Source organism: Bubalus kerabau, chromosome 18 (genome assembly GCF_029407905.1).
Source record: "Bubalus kerabau isolate K-KA32 ecotype Philippines breed swamp buffalo chromosome 18, PCC_UOA_SB_1v2, whole genome shotgun sequence".
Taxonomy (NCBI): domain Eukaryota; kingdom Metazoa; phylum Chordata; class Mammalia; order Artiodactyla; family Bovidae; genus Bubalus; species Bubalus kerabau.
Window position 1 is genome coordinate 43,756,874 of NC_073641.1, and position 15,380 is coordinate 43,772,253.

General features: G+C 48.2%; 1 protein-coding gene across 1 annotated transcript in view; it reads right to left on the reverse strand.

The window, feature by feature from the left end:
- The window catches only part of LOC129633358 (PDZ domain-containing protein 2-like), a 171,851-nt gene extending 162,887 nt beyond the window's left edge, over positions 1 to 8,964 (reverse strand). The window contains exon 1 of the mRNA XM_055555304.1: positions 8,649 to 8,964. The gene's annotated coding sequence lies outside the window, so the exon portion shown is untranslated. The remainder of the gene's footprint in view (positions 1 to 8,648) is intronic.
- Between the last annotated feature and the right edge of the window lie 6,416 nt (positions 8,965 to 15,380).

Below are 15,380 nucleotides of genomic sequence, written 5' to 3' on the forward strand. Positions count from 1 at the left end.
ATCCAGAGAGGAGTTAATGCAATCCTTTCCGGCACCTTCCACTCCCCGAGCCGTCTCACTGCCTGTTCTATGAGAATCCGTGCTGATGGGGACACTTGGAGCATATTTTCTGGGGACAGCTGTCTCTTCTGTCAGCCTAATGATACTGGGAATAACGGTCACCACGGCGGGGCTGGAGTGGAGAGTGGGCAGCAGACAACTTGAGGAAGGTGATGCCAAAATTATACGCTAAGTGATTTTGTAATAACATTTGCACGGTGTGTTAGCCTTAGAAGTTAATTTTCTTCACCAAGAGACCCATATAGCACACCCTAGTTTTACCCCAATCTCTATAAAATACACTGTGTCAAAAAGGGGGGTTGGGGAATCCAAGTGAAACACAGCTGAAATCAGACATTCTGTAAGTGTCCATTGGCCAACACGCCAAAATGTAAAGAGTTTGTTGACATCTGGCTTTATTAAAATTGGCCCCATCCTCATCTTCATGGGTGTAAAAAAAGAAATGCTCAAACACCAGAAGAGATTTTATAATTATATGTGATCACCTGCATTGCAAATATAAGCAGGGTCAGGAACCACTTAATATTCTTTAGAGGTAAGAGCATTACCGGGTGTTCAAACTTGTTTACACCAACCCCAGACAGCATGGCTAACAGAGAAAGGGTCTTGTGGAATACTGAAATTCCAACAACATCCCAAGATTCATAAACAGGACAAGCACGTTCTCATTAGAAGGCATCTACAGAGTGCTGGAGGGCTTCCCTGATAGCTCAGTTGGTAAAGAATCTGCCTGCAATGCAGGAGACCCCTGTTCTATTCCTGGGTTGGGAAGATCCACTGGAGAAGGGATATGCTACCCACTCCAGTATTCTTAGGTTTCCTTTGTGGCTCAGCTTATGAAGAATCCGCCTGCAATAAGGGAGACTTGGGTTCAATCCCTGGGTTGGGAAGATCCCCTGGGGAAGGGAAAGGCTACCCACTCACTCCAGTATTCTGGCCTGGAGAATTCCGTGGACTGTATAGTCCATGGAGTTGCAGAGAGTCGGGCACGACTGAGCGACTTTCACTTTCACAGAGCACTGGGGGTCTCCCAGGTGGCACTAGTGGTAAAGAACTCGCCTGCCAATGCAGGAGACGTAAAGAGACACGGGTTTGGTCTCTGGGTTGGGCAGATCTCCTGGAGGAGGACATGGCAACCCACTCAAGTATTCTTGCCTGGAGAATCCCAAGTATAGAGGAGCCTGGCAGGCTCCATAGGGTCGCAAAGAGTCAGACATGACTGAGTGACTTAGTATGCATGCATGCACACATGCAGAGCACTAGCCTTTGCTGAAAGGGACAAAAGAGCCAGTGTTTATTCCATCTTCCTCCCTAGATATCCCCAGCAGCTCATCAGGGGTGACAGCAGACAGACAGGGTCCCCAGGGAGCCAGCCTCCCAGGCACTGTCTCTCTTCCCACTACCTGCCTCCAGATGCCCAGAGGCCTCCCTTGTCAGGCTGTCTAGTGCCCCCACCCTCTACTGAGAACATCCTGATCCAAAATTACCCTCCCTCCCAGCCTCCTCCTGGCAGAGCTTGTATTCCTGCAATGGGCAGGTCTCAGCCTGGGAGAGGGCTTTAGATTTCACGGCTCTTAAGTATGGGAGGAATCTTCTCTGCACTGCATCTGTGCATCTTGATGTTTAGCAAAGCAAGATGATGAACCCTTGGAAGCCAGAGTGTATGTGTTTTAACTCAAACAAGTGAGTTAAGGTGGCAGTGTTAGCTAAGGTCAAGTGCAGGCAAGGCCAAGTGCTAGAGGTATCAGATGCTGATAAAAAGGGAGACCATGAGTAGCTCATCCAAATCTACTTCTACTCCTGCCAGAGTCCTCCAGGGCCGCAGTCTGGAGCTTCATTCTATTAAGGGCCACACACACACCACAAAAGCCCCTCTTCAGGAGGCTGCTCAAATGCCACGGGTCCATTCTGCAATGTGTTAAATTTACTTCCACCTGATGGCAAGGGATTAGATTAGGTTCCTTCAGGGATTTGCAAATCCTTCAGGGTATGTGTTTTTTTTTTTATAATCCTCATGTGGATAGCTAAGCATTTCAGGCTGCTTAAGGCAACAAAACTTTCCCTCTCTCTCTGCTATTATTTCATTTAAAGCCGCGACGTGGATGTAGGCAAAATGAGTCCTCTTTTTTTCCCAAACCCTGCTTCTCCCAAACCCCTTTGCATGTTAGAGTGTTCGATGAGCCACAGAAACACTTTAAAACCTACAAGCAAATAATCTAAGAATAACTCAATCAGCCAGATGTTCCATGCTTGCTGGTTTCATCAGACTGCTTCATAAAGAGAGTTAATTCTGAAGTTTCTGATTCTCTGCGAGTCACCATTCTCAGCGAGAGACCAGTCACCATTCACTCAGTGTATTTGTGTAGGTAATACGTGCACCCCAAAGCCAGTGGCTCTCAAAATGGGGACTGTTTCCCAGCCCCAGTGAGAATGTGGGGAGGCGAAGACGTTATTGGCATTGGAGAGAGGGCCCAGCCAGGGGCAGGCCTCTTCCCAGAGCTGGAAAGACTTAAAAGACAAATGTGTCTTCTCCGCACACTTAGTGCCTCAACAAGCCAGCTCTCGACTCGGCCGCCTTATCAGACCACAAAGGGCCTCTTCAACTATTGAGTTCTCAAACTGTAAATGCTCCCAGTGTTTTCCTGAACACATTTGTGAATAGAATGCTGAGCTCTTTAAATCAGGGGCCATTCAAATCTAAATCAGATGCCCTACCTGGTTCAAATCCTGTCTCTGCCCAGAGCTGCAGAACCCTGGGGGAAATGTATTCTTTTCCAAGACCAGCCTTTTTTTCCATTTCTAGAGGATGGTTATTATAAAGATCAAGGATGGAAAAGTTTTAAATGCCATAAAAGGATCTATCATTTTATGTGGAACCTATGCATAAGTCTAATTGACAACATAATCTAGATACAGACTATCCAGTTGGAAAAATATATCAAGGATAATCTGAGTACATATTTTTATACTTCTCTTTCCTTAAAAAACATTCTGCACATTTTCCCCAAATATCATTTAATTTGGCACACATCTATTGAGTAATTCCTAAATCAAGTTAAGCGCTCCTTAGCCTCCCCTCCTTATGAAGGAGTGAGAATATTTATCAAATCTTTCCAAGTATAACAACAGAGCCATTAATAAAACCAAGGGGGTACACAGACTGTGACTTCCTCCTCACTCACCTGCATCTTGCCATTGAAAGATGATGGTTCCCAGACTGAGCAACTTAGACTGTGATTCTAGCCCTGTGTAATCTGCTAGTCACTAAGTCGTGTGCAAATCTTTGCGACCCTGTGGACTGCAGCCCACCAGGCTCCTCTGTCCATGGAATTCTCCAGGCAAGAATACTGGAAAGGGTTGCCATTCCCTTCTCCAGGGGATCTTCCCCACCCATGCATCAAACCCAGGTCTACTGCATAGCAGGCAGATTCTTTAACGTCTGAGCCACCAGGGAAGCCCCCATGTGATTCTAGCTCTGGTTGTACTGAAATGTGGCGAGTTCTCTGCTTTTCTGGGCCTCAGGTTTCCGGAATGCAGGAATTAGCAAATCTGAAAGTACTGCCCCTTCCAGAAACCACCGAGGAGAGGAGAGACCCTCCAGGATCCCCCTGCTTTGGGCCCTGCCAACTTCACCATCGCATCAGAGAGGGTATGATAACATCTTTCATCCAGAGAGAAAGAAAGCTTCTGTTGGGTCTACTAAACAGTCCTGTCTCTGCATTCAACTGGGCTGTCATTGACTCTGGCGAGAGGTTTATCCATTTCTCAACACACCCTCATCGGGACCCAAGACATCCCAGGCATTATCACTGAGACACAAGCATATCTCAGTATCTCTTTTTACTCCTCCTAAGAATAACCCTGAAAAATAGCTCTTCTACCAACTTTGCACATGAAGAAACTGAGGCTCCAAAATTTCAAAACATCTGGCCAGTAAGAGGTTCCGGCCAGTTCTCTGACCCCAATTCCACACTCCGGCCTTTCCCTCTGGGCTGCCTTTGCCAGTGCCAGGAGCCAGGTTCATCCCCTGCCAAAGTGGCCTGCCCCCCAAGCTCCCAGCCGGACACAGTGCCCTCCTGGCTGTCGGCAGGCATCCCTGCTCTTTTACCAAGGCTGACACTCCCCTTCACTGCGGTGCAGGTGCCTCCAGAACCTCACCCCACCTCTGCTCCCCTCCTACCTTCCAGGGAAGGCAGATGGCAGCTCTCTTCTTTCTCTGCACCTGCTCCTGACACTTCTGGCCTCTTCCTTCCCAAAGACTCCATTTCTTGACTCCATTCTCTCCCACTTCTCTTTTGTTTACTAAACACGCCTGGGGACTCTCCTGAATAAAGCTTCCCTTAAACCTCAAACCTTAGCACCTTCTCCAACTAGTCTCCTGTTATTTTCAACTGGCATGCTTCTGGATTCAGCATCTACGCTCCCCACTTCCACTGTCTTGGCAACCACTCCCTCCTTTGTCCCTTGCAAGCTGGCTACCATGGGCACCCCTCACATATGCTGTTCTGTCTCTGTGGATGGCTGATTCCCATCATCCTCCTGAGACGCTGGCCTTCTTACACATTCCTGCCTGCACCTGTCCGCCCACTCTCCTCAGGAGGCTGCCTGCCGAGCATCCTACTTGATAGTTTGGACACATTTCTGAGGGCAGAAGAAAGAGGTTAAAAACTGTCAAGTCTCCAAGTCTGTCCTGTTAATGGGATTCAGCCTCTCCTTGGGCTTGCTCCTGACCTTTTATGGGTTTGTCTTCTTCAGGATATTTCTCCCTGTGGAAGATGCAGAAAGAGGAACCTGGGGCCACCTTCCAACAGGAACACCCCCCCTTCCTCCCACCATAGTCTGAGTCACTTGGGCCCACATGATCCAGGCCAGTGAGTATGCACAGTCTGTGTTACTTTGTGCAGCCCACTAGTTCTGGAACTTTCAAGCCAGGCTTGGGACAACACCCTACAGTACAATCAGCTGGCGCAATGGAGTTGCGGGGGGGGCAGTATCTGGAGTGTAGACTCTGTCTCCTTGTCCAACCTGAGAAAGTTGGGTGGGTGACTGACTGGTCTAGGCCTTTTCTGGGCATGAATAAGATAAGGTTCTAAAGAAACAGGTCCAGGACTTCCCTGATGGTCTGGTGGTTAGGACTCCATGCTTCCAAAGCAGGGCACACAGTTTCGATCCCTGGTTGGGGAACTAAGACCCCACATACCATGCAGTGTGGCCAAAAGCAAAAAAAAGGAACAGGCCCAGGCAGCATGATGAATGCGCAAAGGGGGCTCTGTAGAGCGATGGACCAAAGGCAGGACTGCTTTACGTCTCCTGGGAGAGGGAGAGGCAGAGAATTCACACTTGGAGCTGGATCTTGAAAAATAAAAACTGTTCATCAGGAGGACCAGGGGAGAAAGGATATTCCAGGACTTCAGTTTCCCGCTGCCACCCAGAAGGACAGCAGCCCACAGGCCGAGAGGAGGACAGGTCAGGAGCGCTACAGCGTGTGTGCGTGTGGGGGACATGGCAGGAGAGAAGTCTGAAGACAGGCAGAGGACTGGGACTTCGTCCCATGGGTCCTGGGAGCCATGAATGGGTTTTACAAGTAGAGGCCATCAGTAGACCTTTGCGACTGATTAAATGTGGGAGAAGTCAAGAAGGAAAAGTCTGAAGGGATTTCTCCAGGTTTCCGGTTTGCTGACTGTTAAAACTCTAAACCCCTCCACTTCAGCCAACTGTGTATTCTGCCCCTCACCTGCAGGTGAAGTCTGTTTCTTCTTCACTCCCAGGCTAAGTGGTGCCCATACTCCAAGCCCATTACTGATGAGCCTTTCCTTTCTTCCAAGCCCACTGCCACCCACCAGCTCAGATCTCCAATACATTCCTCCCCCCATCTTATTACCAGAAGCTCACCCAGCTCCTCAGCTCTCACTCTCCCCAGTCCCAATTCTTCCTTCAAGAGAGCAGACTAATCATCCTAGAGCACATAGCTCCTCCATTAAGCCTGTCAGATCCCCTCAGTCAAAAATGGTTTATTTCTCCACCATCCTCCCAAAATGTTCCATCAGGATCATTCTTCAGGCACTTTGTTCATTAGATCATCCCTTCATCCCTTCACCCAATAAACACAGGTTGTCCATACATGACACATGGACACGGGTTTGCATAGAGCTCTCAGTGTACATCTCACGTACATCAACCTGACAGGTTGAAGCTCTGACAGCAAGGACGGCGCCTCTGTCACCTACGCACGTCCCCAGGAACCTCTAAGCCCCTGTGCACAGCAAACCACAGGTACTCCAAAAATGGCTGAACTGAATGGAGAAATTATTATGTTTCCTTAAATAGTAAACTGACTTAAGTGCATGCAAAATCAATTTCAATGATAGAGATTTAAAGCAGAATTCAGTATTTTTCCAGGATCATATTAACTATGTTAGTTAATTCAGTCGCTTCATAACTATGTATGTTAGTGTCAGTTGCTTCAATCATGTCCACTTCTTTGTGACCCTGTGGACCACAGCCCACCAGGCTCCTCTGTCCATGGGGATTCTCCAGCCAAGAATACTAGAGTGGGTTGGCATGCCCTCCTCCAGGGGATCTTCTTGACCCGGGATTGAAGCCACATCTCCTGTGTGTCCTGCTCTGCAGGTGGATTCTTTACCTCTGAGCCAGGGCAGCCCTAACTATGTTAAAGTACATTTCTGCACTTTACATGGGGCTTCCCTGGTGGCTCAGAAGGTAAAGCATCTGCCCTCAATGTGGGAGACCTGGGTTCAATCCCTGGGTCAGGAAGATCCCCTGGAGAAGGAAATGGCAACCCACTCCAGTATTCTTACCTGGAAAATCCCATGGACGGAGGAACCTGGTAGGCTACTGTCCACAGGGTTGCAAAGAGTCCAACACGACTGAGGGATTTCACTTTCATTTTACGTACTTTACACGGTTCTGATTCTTCCTTTCTCAGCACCTGCCACTCCCTTACTCCTACATCTCTCTCTGCACTCCACACCGCCCCCCGACTGTGGTTATTAGTGGAGTAGCAGGTTTGGGGCCCATTCTAGTGGAAGAAGGAATTGAGGAAGCTAAAACTACCACTTCCAGGCAACGGTATGTTCTGGGACACTCTATTCTGCCCCTAAAAGCAGACGTCTTACACCACATCTGCCAGCTGGTTCCTACTCGATCCCCACTCAGAAGTCACAGACCAGAAAAGCTAACCCTAGTGTAGGTAGAAAACCAGGTCCCTAGAGCCCAAGTTCAGAGCAGACTGAGCTGGGGAGGTCTCACTGGGGAAGGACCAACAGCACGGAAGGTCCAGCGGGGGCTCTTGTAAAAGCAGACCCAGAGTACGAGTTCCTGTAACCACCTCCATCATGACTTGTCAAGAAAAACACATCCATACAAAGCGCTTGGCCTCTGTGAAAGGCTCAGTCGTGTCTGACTCTTTGCGACCCCACGGACTGTGGACCGCCTGGCTCCTCTGTCCATGGAATTCTCCAGGCAAGAATACTGGAGTGGGATGCCATTCCCTTCTCCAGAGGATCTTCCAGACCCAGGGATCAAACTCAGGTCTCCTGCATTGCAGGCAGATTTTTTTTTTTTCATCTGAGCCACCATGGGGTTCCCTGGTGGCTCAGATGGTAAGAGGTAAGAGCCTGCGCAAGCTGCAAGAAGCTGCTCCTTTCCCCAGCACTCCTCCACCTCCAGTCCCAGGGCACGTCTGCAGCTGTGGAATGCCCTCATGCCTGCCATTCCAGCCTGTGCCAGACCTTGTCCTCGTCACACTCCAGTGTCCCCTTATCAAAGTCTTGGCACAGATGAGGGCTGCTGAGGACAAGCTTCTGGAACTCCAGCCAGGGACCCTAGACCCTCCCGCACCCAATTCAGCACAGCAGGAAGACAACCAGCCCAAAGATCTAAAACCTCAACATACATTGGAAAGCGAGGGAGAGAGAAAAGAGGAGAAAGAAGGCCAGGTTTGCGGAGGACCTGGACTTCACAGGGAGAGAAGGCCCAGCAGGATTTTCCCAACTGCAGTTCCCCATCTCTCTGGCAGACACCAGTACCTCCCAAAGATGCCCTTGCTCTTCCCGCGCCCTGCCCTGGCGCCGCGTGTCTCCTCTCCAGGCAGGAAGGGGGCAAGAGATGAGTAGGCGCGGGAGGTGCTCAGGTGCTGCCTTGATCCCCAAGGCAGCACCTGAGGCCAGAGCACCTGAGTACCTCCGCCCGAGAGGAGACCTGGCGATGCCCGGGGGATGGGGATCCGGGGCGCGCGCCCGGGCAGGGGCTTCAGGCCCTGTCCTGAATGTGGCCGGCAGTGCGTCTCGGGTTGTCCCCGCTGTCCCCAGACCGTTCCGTCGGGCCCTCTTCCCGCGGCCGCGTCCTCCCTGCCCCTGGCCGGATGAACCCGGAGTTTGCACCGCCCAGTGTGGGACCGGGGTTCCGCGCCCCTACTCATCGCCTCCCTGGGGCTGGGATTCCGGCACCTGGATTTGTCACTAAACTTTCCTGGGCGCACGAGGTTTCGGGGGTGCCAAGCCTCACCTCTCCCCACCCCCACCCACCCGAAACCCCACGTCCCGGCCGCAGCGGGACGGTCGCCTCACCTGCACGCGGCTTGGCGGAGGCTGCTCCTCGCGCGTCCGGACCCAGGCGCCGCCCGGTGGGTCCCCACGCCGCTGCCACCGCCGCTGCCACCGCCGGTGCCACTGCCGCGCCTGCCGAGAGCCGCCGTGCCGCGGCTCGCCCGCAACCACGGGAGGCGCAATTTCGGGCGTCCCCGGCCCGGCGCGTCCCCAGCCCGGCGGCTCCCCGCCGCAGCCACCTCCCGCGCCCCGCTGCCCCGGGCCGCAAGCACCGGCGCCGAGAGCCCGCTCCTAGCCCGGCTCTCCCAGCTGCGCGGCGCTGGGGCTCTGCCGAGCCTCCTGGATGGGCGGGGATTCCCTCCCTCTGGTAGATTCGAGGGGCGGGAACTCCCTTCCTGGAGTGACAGGGACGGGGGGCGGGGATTCCCCTGCAGGAATGACCAGGTGGGCGGGGATTCCCCCGAGCCCCGCACTCCCGCGGGCAGAGAGTCCCTGCGGGTGAATTCGGAGCCCCCCGGGCGCTGGCTTCGGAAATCTGGGTATCCTGGGGAGGAAAGGATGGAGCGAGATGGCAGCTCAGAATTTCCAGATGGCGGGGCTTGGGGCGCCATCTAGGTGGAAGAGCGGGAGCTAGGGGACTGGAAGTGGCCTTTGCACAGCACTTTACACGGCACTGAGAGAAATGCGAAGCGCTGTATAATACAAAAATGGGGCAGAGAGGCCAAAGGAGACGGGAGTTGGGGCGGGGGGGGGGGACGGGGAGGACTAAGCCACCCCAAGCCACCCTTGGCCTCTGGTCTTTGGGATACCAAAGTTAATTTAACACTCGTAATAAGAATTTCAAGAATTTCAGAGGAACCTCTTGGCACCTCAGAGCTGCTTAATCCCCCAGTTAAACCACTCAAAGAAATCCTCAAAGTCCCGTGGCTCGGGGTGGTGGTCATGTTGAGTAGGGCCAAAAGCCCCTGCTGAGTGAATTGTGACGGTTAATGCCCGCCGCCCTCGGCCTTGTTCCAGGTCACTCCAGGAACAGAAGCCTCTGGCTTTTCGGATTCCTCATTCTCGTGGATTTTCAGGAAGGCCTTCAAATATTTTTTGGTTCTTTTTTTGTCATCCTTGTCATTCTGCCTACCACAGGGAGAGGGTGATAAGAACATAATAGGGAGACTGCATAGCTCTGCAAATTAAGCTCCCTTAAGAGGAAAAAGCTGGTCTTTTTCAAGTGCTAGCAGATAAGAGTAAAAACATATGAAAAATTACAAAACCTGGGATAATGAATAGTTGAGTAATGCTTTTGACATTTTCTGCAGAGCAGTAATTGGAATCTTTGCTTTAGGGGGATACAGATGGGTGGGGCAGGGAGTCGCTGCAGCTTTGCCCGGCAAGGCAATAAGCTCTGGTCTCTTGGAAGAGCAGACAGACATAAATCACCTGCAAGGATTCTGCAGAGCTGTCCCACAGCCTCAGAGGCCAGAGTGGTCCCAAGTCATTTTGAGATGGTATATTTGGCAGGGTGTAGGGTGGGGAAGTACTTGAATTCAGCTGTTCTTCAACATTTATAATTACCAGGTCAGTGAGATCAATGTCTGTACAAATCCAAGCTTCATGGATTATAAGCAATGCAATCTTAGGCATCCAGAGTTTCTCTATCTGTACATAAAAAAAACTACGCTTCATGCAGGGGTTTTGTAAGGATGAGCAGTAACATATTGATAGCTAGCGACTCAGCATAGCATTTGGGAGGTGCTCGATGAAATGGCAGCTATTACCCAGAAAGGTATCAATGGAACACCAAAAAAAAAATCCATCTAGAATCAAACAGGACTGGTGGTTTCTGCCTGGTTCGCAGTCACCATCCTGTATTCCACCACTCTCTTCCTATCACATGAGCCATGACAGGGCAAGCCATGTCTCCTCTGCCTCTGTACCCAGCGCCTATCTCCTTCAACACCACTGAGAGTTTGCTGAATGAGTCAATATGTACATGAACTTATCATTCAAACCATAAGCACTACTGTCCCTTACCCAACCCATTCCCAATCCCTGCATCCTAGCCATGCACTCCTCACCTGTAAATTCTGTTTCTTCTGCCAGAAGGACACTCCCCACCTCCTATGTCTGCTGAACTCCTGAAGAGGTAAACATCTTCTCAAGGAAGGCTTCTTTTCTGCGAGTGGCTAATGTCACCTTTGTCCGGTTGCATGAAGTTGTAGAAATCAGTGATCCTTCCCACACATTTCCAACTTGTGAGTTCCTGGAGCTAAGAGAATGTAGATCTCATTGTTTCTGTTCCCCAAACCTAGCACTGCTTAGTGTCCAACTCAACAGCCATTCAACAAATATCTGCTGAATTAAAATGAATCATTCAATATATAGACCTATATGATATATTGTATGCATGATGTGTAGGCATAAACATTATATATGCATATGTAATATTTTATCATCTGTCTCATTCAGACATGGCTCCACTGACCAGCTGAAAATACATACTTTTCGTTTCAATCACTTTTCGTCCGATATTTTCCAGATAGATTCTGGCAAGTTCTTGCTTGCTAATAATAGCTCACCTCTCAAGGGGTCAGTCAAACGGATGGAAATTTTGTTTTGCCCTTGCAGTCTTGCCAATTTGGAAAGCTCACAATTGAGGGCATTTATTTTCCAGTGTTTGAAGATCAAAATGTAAATTTTTCTGCCCCTTTGTTAAATATTTAGTCACAGATTAGCACGTCTAACCAAGTTGCCGTTTTAATTTATTGCTCATAATATACATGATGGGCAGGAGGAGGTTGGTCTAGAAAACCTAAGGTTTAGGGAAAAACAAAGATTAAAATAATGACCTGAGGGGGGAAATGTATGATCCTGGGCTACAGTCTTGTCAGTGATAAGGTAAAAGAATACAGCATTCTCTGGGTGAGTCTGAGTGGATTCCTATGGACTATCACGGCTTTGGTTTACCTCTGAGCTTTCCCCTCTGTGAAGAAGAATCTACCCTCACCAGGCAGCTGAAATAAAATTGGATGTTTCATCACCAACTCATATGAAATCTTGAAGATTGCTTTCCATCTTTCCTCTTCAGTTGTTCTTCCAAGTATGTTTCCCAGGGGAAGGAGGAGGAGCCTTAGTTAACAACTGGCTTAATTCCCTGTTTCCTCCCAGCCTCTGTGGGTTCATTTGATCTCCAGAACAGATTCTAACTTCCTGTTTACCTTTCTTCTGCAAATTCCTGGCTACTAAATCTTTCATTTCTGAACTTACCTTGGAATGAGCCATCCCAAGGCCAAGGAAGGGCTTAAATTTAAAGAACCATGATAGTAAAATATTAATTCAGCAGATCTTAATCTGGAATGTGTTTAAGGCACCCCAAGAGATTTGAAAATTTGAATCTGTACTCGTCCTCACCTCCCCCCACCCTGGATCCCCGCCCCACCCCCCCAGACCATGTACGCTGAGTCTGTGAAGGGGCTCTGGGTACTGCATTTAACCAGTAGGCCAGTGACTGTGACTTGGGTGGCTTCCAGAAGACACTTGTAGAAACACTGATACAGAGAGACTTTAAAAATGGAAGGGAGGCCAAGTTAGCTCACATTCTAGTATTTGGTCATAGTGGTGATAGATTTTATTTTAAACCTAGATGAAAAATTTGCAATATTTATTCTGTCTCAGGCCAAATCTTTGGTTAGTCAATACACAGAATGGGCCTGTCGTTTGATGCATCCTATTTTAAAATACTTGCTTGGGAGAAAGGTTTAAGTATCTGTCATCCCATGCCATTTATATTGAAAATCAGGTGTTTAACTGTATCCACGAACACGGCATTAGAACTTGGGCAATTGTGTTTTGTTGTTTTCAGTGTTGTAATAATCATACCACAGGGCAGAATTTATTATTTTCTCCTGGAGGAGAAAATACGGAATATATTATCTCTCCTTCTATTTATTTAGGTGGTTAAATGATCCGTTATTTTATATCTTTGATTCAGCCTTCCATTTATACTAAGTAAGTGTTGGTTGCCAAGGTAATTTTTTACAGTTTTTGGCAGGAAAAAACTAATTTATACACTAGCAAGTATAGACCAGATATCCTTGTTACTTTCACAATTTATACAGATGATTCAATAACTCTGTCCGGTGCTGAATTCTGTCACGTGTTTAGGGCACCAGGAAAGAGGAAGGGAGAGAGGTAAAGCTTTGATGAACGTTACCAGTATTTTGCAATCAGCATATCTAAGGAGAAGCTATTTTAGTTCCATATATACATAGGTTTTGTTTTATAATGACTTCATTTTGATTCACACAAGAGACAGGATGTGAGGTTCTTCCTGGGGCTTAGGGTGTCATAGGGTACACCTTGGCACAGATGTAAAAGATACTTTCCCCCCAGAAGTTGGGAGTTTGTGTTCCCCCTTCCACATTCCCACCTTGTTGCAATTCAGTCAAGTCACTCTGTATCTAAATTTGTAGACTATTTAGGTAAGATACGTCCCCGCTTCTCATCTTGTACACAACACATCCTCATTCCGAACTCCTAACTCCCCCGCTGATTGCCTCCCTTGTTCTGTTCTGCTCTGCTTACTTATGAAAAGGCATCGTTCTGAGTCAATCAAATGCTATTTTTGCTCCTTCCTCAGATACTTCTGCTTCCAGATATCTTCACTTAATAATCGCCAAAAAAAAGCAATTATAAAAACAAATATATTGCTAGTCTATCTCTTCTGTTTTCTTGTTTTATTTTTCTAATTTTACATCTTTAGGCCTCACTGTCTCTTTTGCTAATCTTAGCACCTGTCTTGACTGGAACAGCTAAAATGGACACAGAAATAAAAGGCAGGTGGCATGGCGACCCACTCCAGTATTCTTGCCTGGCAAATCCCCATGGACTGAGGAGCCTGGCGGGCTCCAGTTCATGGGGTTGCAAAGAGTTGGACACAACTGAGCGACTAAGCACACACACAATGATATCCAGCCTAAGAAAGCAACAGAGAGCCAGCCCCATGTTCTGTGACCAATCACAGTAACACAATGAGGTGTGGAGTAACCTCCCACAAGCTTCTCTAAGATGGGAATAATAACACGTGCCTCTAAAGTTCTGATTAGGATCTTGAGTTCCCAGTGAGATCATAGATGCAAAAGTACTTTCAAAAAATTTAAAGATCTTTTCAAATAGGAGAAGGTGAGAGCAACAGCTTTTTGAATAGTGATTTCGGTCTGTAGTTGAATGTCCATGAATAAGATGCTTTACGTTTCATCTCATTGTATAGGAAGGATCACCAAGGGTGGTTGATAAGGCTGTCAATGCTGCTGCTAAGTCACTTCAGTCGTGTCCGACTCTGTGCGACCGCATAGACAGCAGCCCACCAGGCTCCCCCGTCCCTGGGATTCTCCAGGCAAGAATACTGGACTGGGTTGCCATTTCCTTCTCCAATGCATGAAAGTGAAAAGTCAAAAGTGAAGTCGCTCAGTTGTGTCTGACTCTTAGCGACCTCATGGACTGCAGGCTTCCAGGGTCCTCTGTAAATGGGATTTGCCAGGCAAGAGTACTGGAGTGGGGTGCCATTGCCTTCTCCAAGGCTATCAATAAATCATCATTAATGACTTATTTTCTTGATGTACGAATTAGTGGGCCAGACCTAAGAAATACATTTGGTGTGTCTGCTGTGTTCAAGAGCAATGAACCAGTCAGTGAAGTTCCCCAAAAGTAGAGCCTTTGAAGATAGGATATAATGAACTTGAGAAAGCCAGATCCAGTGAAAACACCCCATATTCCAAACATGACCTTGTGCTAAGTCACTTGAGTCGTGATCCACTCTTTGCAACCCCATGGACCATTGCCCACCATGCTCCTCTCTCCATGGAATTCCCCAGGCAAGAATACTGGAGAGGGATGCCACGCCCTTCTCTAGGGGATCTTCCCGACCCAGGGATTGAACCCGTGTCTCTTAAGTCTCTTGCATCGGCAAGGGGGTCCTTTACCACTAGCGCCATATTGGAAAATATGAAGAATATCTTCATTTTGTTTGGTTTTAGCAAATGATGAGTGACTCTTTCCTTCGAATGGCATATCTGAGCAGGTTACTCGTAGGGCTGTTGCTTGAAAAGAGCCCCAGGGATCATAGTGGTTGGCTTCTATTTAAGTCATGGTGCCTTCTCATTTCTGATTAATAGAACATTGTTAAAAATAACATTAAATGCCCATTTTCTCAATTTGTTAAAATTTCTCATGAATCCAGGGAGAAGTGAATCATCTTTTCCACTTCACTGTGTACTTATCAACAAAGCAAATAACCTAAATTTCTGTTAAATAATGTGTTTTTGTAACATAGACAATCAGACCATCTGGAAATAAAGAGAGGAAAAGAAAAAAGAAACCCACGAATGAATGAAGGCCAAACACAAGATGACAAGATCTCAGAATTCTAGAGCCCAAAGGAGACTCGTAGGCATCAACTTGCCCACTTGACTCTCCTAGAAGTGCTTCCAATGGGGATGCACAGCGTGCTTTGGAAAGGCAATGGGAAAAGATCCTGTAGGCTTGGTGGGGGAGCTGTTTTTCTGTCCATCATTTCAGAAATGCTAATTCTATCTATTGTATAGTATAGAACACATGTTTTTCCCAATCAAGACACTGTGTCACAGGACTGTGGGCTCTGAGGATAGGAAAACTGACTTTAGGACTTGAGTGTCCATGTTTCCTTGTCATTGAAGAGAGCAAACATATCTTTGTCTCAGGCCAGAGCAGAGGAAATATTCTCCA